Source organism: Lactuca saligna, chromosome 6 (genome assembly GCF_052625555.1).
Source record: "Lactuca saligna cultivar CGN05327 chromosome 6, ASM5262555v1, whole genome shotgun sequence".
Taxonomy (NCBI): domain Eukaryota; kingdom Viridiplantae; phylum Streptophyta; class Magnoliopsida; order Asterales; family Asteraceae; genus Lactuca; species Lactuca saligna.
Genome location: NC_136422.1, coordinates 148,765,462 through 148,773,776, shown reverse-complemented (window position 1 = coordinate 148,773,776; position 8,315 = coordinate 148,765,462). Strand labels below are relative to the sequence as shown.

The window sequence follows — 8,315 nt, the reverse complement described above, 5'->3', positions numbered from 1 at the left end:
TTCTATTGCGCCAAACCATTGTTGATTCAGCAGCAATAAGCATATAGGTGAGATCAATAAGGGTCACGTCGTGGTTCATCATATAGTACTCACTATACGAGTTAGGAAGTGACTGAAGAACCTAATCAACAACCATCTCTTCACCGACAACGGATCCCATCATTCTTAACCTATCAATGTGTGACTTCATCCCTAAGACGTGTGCACACACCGACTTTCCTTTTTTATGTTTACTTGCCAAAAGGGCTTGAGTGATATTGAACCTTTCAATTTTACAATCTTGTGGGTTAGGGAGAATAATTGGAGGAGGAGGAGGAAGTGAAGCATGATTTCTTGTTCCTCGATCGAATCGTGGAATATCATCTTCATGTGGAATGCTTGTTCCACGGGATTCGGGAAGACCATAGTTGTCGAACTTTGACATCTATAAAACGGGAGAAAACAAATTCAAGTTAGTTGATCGATTGAGTCCTTAGTAAATCGCCCAAATGAGATACTAAGGCTAGGACCCAACACAATATTCTACAACTCGGGAGAGGGATGCCGTAACCCTAATTGCATAATATTTGAAGGTAAGTGAATGGCGATTCACTAATTTCCACCATGAAAAACGAAAAAGAAATTTAAGTTTTAAATCTATGAAAACTCCTAGATCCTTTGAGATTCATTGAACTTTCAATGCATGTTTAAATCTCGATATGCCCCTCTAGTTTGTGACTGGGATGCCGAGGATCACAAAGCGGGTGTGAATAACCATGCAAACTTACATGGTGCCCTCACATGTTACAATCACCTATTCGATGTGCCGGTAAACCACACACGCTCCACCGAACTATGACAAACATTGAGTCACCCTTTGCTACCTTTGCTTAGAACCATTTAGTGTGCCGGTTAACCACACACGCTCCACTAACGTCTTCGCAAGGGCACAAAGTGTAATTTCATGGAATTGCATCAATTCACTTTTCCTAAGTAACTAAGATTGGGAATTTTGAAAAACATTTAGTTACTTTAGTAATTCATTATACTTATAATGGAAGGTTTTGTCCTATCCTACCCGTTCGGCTAACGACCCTCCACTAGTCAAGAGTGCGGTGGGTGAGAGTGGATACCCATTCAATCGCCATTTTATAGGCAATTTCCTTAAACACCCCTTATAGACCAGCTTCGTGAATGAGGCCTACTAACAGTAAGACTGACTTTTACTCATACATATATATAATGTTAGACTTTTAATGTTATATATAGTATAGGGTGCATTTTACACTTTTAAAATACTATATGGTTAACTTTAACAATTACACTTTTAATTCAATTAAATGGTTAACCTAAAATTTTATGGATTTATTAAACCTCTTTTAATTATACTTTTAATTCAATTACACTTTTCAAAACTAGGGTTTTAGAATTTAAATATACATCAAAATTAAACTATTTAATCAAAATTTAAATCCCAAAACTTGAGGGCAAGTTTTGAAACCTTGTTTCAAAACATTAGGGTTTTAACTATTTAAATTTCAAAGCAACAAAACTTTTGGGTTCAAATTTAAACTATAAAACCTAAAGGGTAAAATATGAAACTTTTCATAACAACAAGGATCAAATAACAATTAATCTAAACTAACATTTAATTATATAATTATCTATATTTGATTTGTTTAATGATTTCTTGCATAACAATTTATCAATTTACTCAAAATAATTAATCAATTATCTTATAAGGAAACAATTATCTTATTAATTGATAAATATCTTCATTTAGATCAAAAATATAGTCAAATATATCATATAATCGGATTAATATTAATCTAACATGATAAGGTAACTATCCATATGCAAAAACAGCAAGAAATCCCGAGATAAGCATTATCTGACGAGTTGACTCGTCGAGTCAAGCCTGGACTCGGCGAGTTCAGCTATGGACTCGGCGAGTCCATCCTCTAAAACATCAAAAATCGAATTTTTTTTTAGGTATACAATGCATCAATACAATTGAAACCATCCTAGGCTTTGATGCCAATGATGGGTTTTGCTCATAAGACATCATATGTGCTCATACAAACCCTAATGTTTGGATCTAGGTTTCTTTATTGTACATGCTTTGAATCCAAGACTATAAACCCTAATTCTAGCATATGGAAATCAATATTAACATATAATTAGGTTTAGGATATTACCTTGATTGTTATGTAGCAATAACAATCCCAATTCCTCCTTGGAAGGCTTAGAGTCACAAGTGTCACTCCTCTAATGGCTTACAAACACCAAGAGCAAATGGAGAAGGTATAAAGAGAGAGGAGAGAGGTAGGAATTCGTCCTTAGGACTTCTTGGGAAGGGTTGGATGAATTCATGAGCCTTAGGGGGTTTATATAGGTGTAAAGATTAAGGTTTTAGTCCTTATCCTTATCTAGTTGCTTGCCCACCAAGCAACCATAAGATAAGTCTTAGAAACCTTATCCTAGTCGAATTCTAAGGCATTATCTCCTTAAATTCGTTCACCCTATATTTAAGATAATCCTTACCTTATTTTGTAACTATCACATAATTACAATTCAGCCCCTCTAGTTTAATTAATTACACTTGATCACAAAATTAATTCTTAATTAATTATTGACCAATATTAATTAAACAAATATGATTTCTCCTTTAATATATTATTCTTATAACATATTAATAAATCATAATAACCTCTCTCTCTATTTATTTCTCCAATCAAGTTGCTTTGGTGAAGTCAACCCAAAAGGACCATGCATCATCGGGTCAAGTACATACCAAAATAGTTATGGACTTAGACACCAATCCAACACTTTATACAGTTAACATGTAAGAATGTTCTTTTTTACTTCGTTAACCTTTAAAGCTTTATATCCATTTGACTTTTTTTTTTCCATTTTGCTCTTCAATATTGAATATTAAATTCATAATATATCTTTGATATTTTTATGGTTATTATTTATTTTTTAAAATTATATACATAATTTTGTCCAATAATATAAAAATGAAATATAAATTTTAGATTTAATAATATTTATTTTAACTAGGAGGTGTTCCCTCGCTCCGCGAGGGATCGAATATTTCTTGACTCCCTACAAAAAGGATAAATTGCAAACAATAACAAAATACTTTTGTTTTTATTACTAATATAGGCAATGAACTTTTTTACATTACCGTAGATTATGTCAATATGTTCGCTAAAATTTCTAAAATTTAGAATACATAACTAAAGGATTAGAGAACAATACCACAAGGACCAAAAATGCAAATAATTTCCTTTTTAGATCAAATCTAAAAGATATATATATGGACAAAAAAAGATAGCGGCACCATTATTTTAGCAAATTTAAATGTTGGTCTTCAATTAATTGAAAGGCTTTGTAATAGAGTACCAAATGGATAAAAAAGCAAAAAAAGTTAAATTGACTGAGCTATCTACAAATAAGGGACCAAAATATCCATCTGACTATTGCGAGCACCAATTACCCTTTTCTGATACCCCATTATGATATTAAGCTCATGAAAGTACCCAACTATTGGATCATCCCTACAGTTTACATTTGCTTGAATGTTTTGACAAAAAGAAGAATTGACCCGAATTTGACTTCACCAGAAAAAGTGGACTTCAATTTTGTTTAGTTAATTCAAAAATTTTTTGGGTGTAATAAAGCCACATTTGTTACGGGTAATATGGTATTTTTGTGATTGGACAAAAATGATTAGCACATAATGAAGCACAAGTGAAACGCACTTTCCATGTAGACATCCAGACACCATCAAGAACATGAAAAATGTTTTTCTTTTAGCAAGTTGCAACCATTTTTCATATCAAAAAGCAACTTCAAGTCGATATGCCTCATGAGGCCATGTTTAAACAACACACATTAATTTCCATCTTTTAAACTGAAATCCAAATGGGGTGAAAAAAACATTAAAAGCTTATATAAGATTCCATTTTCTTTAGGATTTCATTGTTTGGTAGAGGAACGTAGGTGGGGGCAGTGGGTATTTCCAAAAAAAATACGGCCTATGTAACATCATGTTCAAAAAACATAACACGGTCAATTATTTATATGTAAACAACATCAACTAAAAAATAATAAGGTTAAATTGTAAAATTATATAAAATGTTGATATAGGGGCTTCAAGATGCTGCAACACTATCAGTAGTTGTGGAAGGTGCAAACAGACTTGAGCATTTGAAAGTGGCCATATGTACCTAATTTCAAAACGGTCGCTCCTGAGAAATCCTCTCCAGTAAATATGTAATTGATTCCTGGAGGCAACAAAAAAAGATAAATCAAGTGGCCATCTGAAAATATAATATTGTTCTATACTATATCAGAAAAAGAAACTAATCGAATGAATATGTACTTTTGTAATTTTGATGAGATCTATTAGTAAATGATATGTACTTTTGAAATTTTCTAATGTGATAATTTCTATTGAAAAATTGCACCTTAAATTCACCATTGAATGCACATTTGAGATAACAGATGCGGAATAGTAGACACCCAAGTTCCTAGTCTTCAAAATTTCCTTCCAACCAGTGACACCCAATTTACACTCAACTTGAGATCTTTCAAAAAGAAAATTCCCTAAAAAAAAGATGTATCTGAGACCTCATAACAGTCGCATGTTCTGCTGCCTGATCACTGTTTATTTTTTCTTCACCAACAATCTTTGACTTCTTCTTCAAAGATTCTTCTTTCTTGCTTATAAAATTTGGATCTTTACCTTCTTTAGCTCTACTGGTCACTGCACCAGGCTTATTTTCTGTATTTCCACTATAAATATATGAAAAATGGAATGAAATGTTGGTTGTTGCCAAGGTCATAACTACACATACCTCTTTGATTACTTCGTTAAGCAACTGTTTTACAGAGTTCTGGTCAATGGATATGTGTCATGAATATTACTGAATAAATAACAAAGTGATAGATAGTTGTCTAAATTAGGTAATTGTTATGTAATGGTGTTCAAAGTTAAAGAATCTTGTTTTCCTTCTGTCACAATATCGACCATGAAAACATTAAGGCTAAATACACCTTATCTTATTGAGTAAAGAACTACAATGGCTTTCAATGTTGAATGTATAGAAAGAAATTAAATAAAGACTACATTGTAAAGTCTAGCAAACTGGTCCTGGTTTCCATTGTCAAATTATTCCAAAGCAATAATTACTTAAAAGCAAAATAATAGAAATAGTAATATGCATAAATTCTATTTATACACTTGGAAAAAACAAATAATTAAAAAATACTAATAAATACCCATAAAAAATGATGGTTCATTGTCTAATATTAGTTTTTTATTTTTATTTTTGTAGATAAGATAAACCCTCTTATACTATATATCATAACAGAGTAATTAATAAAAATGACTAAAATGCCCCTACTACCCATGCATTAATAAAAATTCTCTTTATTTGTTGATTTCCCAAACTACACCCTTAAAATTTGATTGTATTTAGGATCATTTACTGAACCTAATGTTCTTTAAAGTTTCCTAATCATAGTTTAAATGCATAAATGCAATTTAAATTATGAATTATAATCAATAATGCTAATCTATGGATTTATAACAACATTAAGAACAAATTACATGTGTAAATATTTTTCAAATGGATTTACCTCAAAACCCAACCTTCGACCACCACCTCCGACTTGGCAAGTCTCACCAAACAATCGACATGCACCACCACCTCCAAACGTGGATAATACTGGTTTCCTGTTGATGCCACATGTAACTATAAGTCAACATTTCATCACTTCTTCCATTTGTTTATTCATGGCAACAATTAAGTGCGGAGAATCTTTGCAATTTTCATGTAAGTTAATAAAGATATATACATATTTACCCGCCGATTTAGTTCTTTATTCTCGTCGCTTAATTTCTTTTCCTGCGCAACACCAACTCCAAGAATATAAATGTTAGATACCAACAAAAGTAATTAAGTGTATTCTAATCGACTGCGTTGCCTGCACAGCAAAAGCCATCATCATTAAGATTTTGAACACAAAAAATAAGTGACAGAAAATATCGTTTAATAAAGGTAAAGAAAGGGTAAAAAGGTACGTGGCTGAGGTTACATTTGTTCATTCGACTTTGCTCTAGTAAGTGTTGCTTCAGATGACTTTCCAAATGGATCCCAAAATCTATTCTATTGCAGTCTGTTTAAAATCAGTAAGATTTGGTTGAAGTTTAGATAGGTAATAGATATTTGAACGTACAAAACTTATACAAAAACTCACCTGTTGTAGATCGTATTTTTAGGGCATTTTAGGGTAAAATGATGGGGCCATAGATGCCTCTCTTTCAGCCATAGGAGTCATGAATAAGAGAAAGAAACAGTTTTTTTCGAGCATACGACATCACAGTAACAGTTGCACTAAGCTTTATGTGGTGTGCGGTGGTGAGTGACAAATGAAGAGGACACGAAGAAAGAACGCTATTCAAAACTTTTGTGAAACCTTAAGCGGATGGCGAGAATTGGAGTAGATAGTGGTGCCGACTTCACTGAGAACAACAGTGTGCACTATGATAGAAAAGATATATGTAACTTCCGTTTGTGTAGATTGAGGATTTTAGAGATAATAGAGGGTGCGACTAAGGGAGTCGGGAAGAAGGAGGCAGAAGGCGAAATCGATCCCGCTATTTCTGGAACTCATATGTGATGGCGGTGGAGTTGAATGATTAGAGGAAAGGAGCGGTGGATTATAAGAGAATCGGTGAGTAGAGAAGAGAGAAGGTCGAATGGAAAACACGTAGACAGTGGATATCCCAACGCCACCACGTGTACAGGAGGGCTCTCAACCCAAGGAGACAAATCTAGGAAAAAAAAACTCAGTGACATTGAACAAAAGGATCAAATTGCAATTTGGATGAACAACTGGACCAATTGTGATACATAGCAAATATGTGGACGTTAAAATGTCATCAACTCTACTGTAGCTAAGGTGCTAAGGTAGGATAAATTTAATATATATATATATATATATATACTAGCAGCGTACCCGCGCAAAGCGGCGAGGTGTGTAATTCTTTCGGTGATATGTTTCCTCTACAAAAATGTTATGTTATAAAAGAAAGTACATGTCGAAAACAAAATAATCAAACTATGGTGTTATTTGGGAGATGAAGTCATTTTTTGTTCCTAAACGGTGGGCTTTATAGCAGATGAGGGAACAAAGAGGTATATGCGATTGGAGGGATATTTGAATCAACATGCTAAATTTAAGGATATCTAAAAGGGTTCAAAATTTGAATGAATCCGGGATTTGAGGGAACAATATCAAATTGCTGAGAAATATAAGGAGATTTGATGATAAATATTTGAATTCAAAATGTGGTTAAGATTTAATATTATTTTATTAATGTTTACTTGTACTATCAGCTTCATTATTTGGACGTCTTAAAAAAATATTATTATTATAATCAATCTATTTTTAGAAATAGTTAGATTTCTTTTATAAGATAGTAAAGATATATATATATATATATATATATATATAATTTTGGGGTATTGTAAAATATTGATTTTATTTCATGTCATTATTATATATATTTCTACATTAATAAACATCACATATATTTAAATAATAACAAATTAGATAGAAAAACGTTATAAAATATTTTATAAAATAATTAGTTACTTTGAAAACAAATCATTTGTTAGGAGAAAATTTAAATTAATAATATTTTGTCTAATAAAATTAATGAGAAAAAAAAAAGATAAATAGGAAATGTTTTTTATGACGATGGACATGACATTGACGCAACAGGGAGTCGGCGTCGTTTGTGTCTAATAAAATTAATGAGAAAGTCAGATTCTGGACCCACACCAAATTTTATGAATCGCTATAAAGTCTATGTGCAATCGGCTAATGCTTGATCGTTGACCAATTCGTCATGTTTTGGTTTCGGTGATTCACTTGCATTCAAAGTTGGTGACCTCAGCAGCTGGGTTGATTTGTACTATAAATATATTTTGGAACGAACCCATAAGTTCTTCACAACCCAAAGTCAAAAGCTTTTCTCTTTCAAAATATTATAAGCAGAGATGATGCCTTCACCCACGGATAATCCGGTCGACGAAGAAGCTATGGTTGTTCATGTGGAACCACCTGCAGAAACCGACATCATTACATTCAATTTCGTCATAAATTTTTTGTTCAATTTTATGGCCCACATCGTTAATCACTTGAAACATTTGGCTCGCTTCTGGATTAACTATTACGAGCGAACATTTGGGGAAGAAGCTGTTATCATGCCTCCATCCCCATTTAGCTTTATTATCACCAGTTTATATGCTTTTGCA

General features: G+C 32.6%; 1 long non-coding RNA gene across 9 annotated transcripts; it reads right to left on the bottom strand.

Moving 5' to 3' along the window:
* Positions 1-3,915: 3,915 nt before the first annotated feature.
* Positions 3,916-6,835, bottom strand: LOC144999724 (uncharacterized). Of its 9 annotated transcripts, none has more exons than XR_013660980.1 (7): positions 6,250-6,834; positions 6,088-6,168; positions 5,856-5,976; positions 5,629-5,725; positions 4,845-4,913; positions 4,455-4,771; positions 3,916-4,271 (listed from the first exon to the last, which is right to left on the bottom strand). It is a non-coding gene; the product is annotated as an uncharacterized LOC144999724 (long non-coding RNA). The 9 variants fall into 9 exon arrangements; XR_013660981.1 differs by having other exon boundaries at positions 4,845-4,883; XR_013660977.1 differs by having other exon boundaries at positions 4,455-4,913; positions 5,848-5,976; positions 6,250-6,835.
* Positions 6,836-8,315: the final 1,480 nt, after the last annotated feature.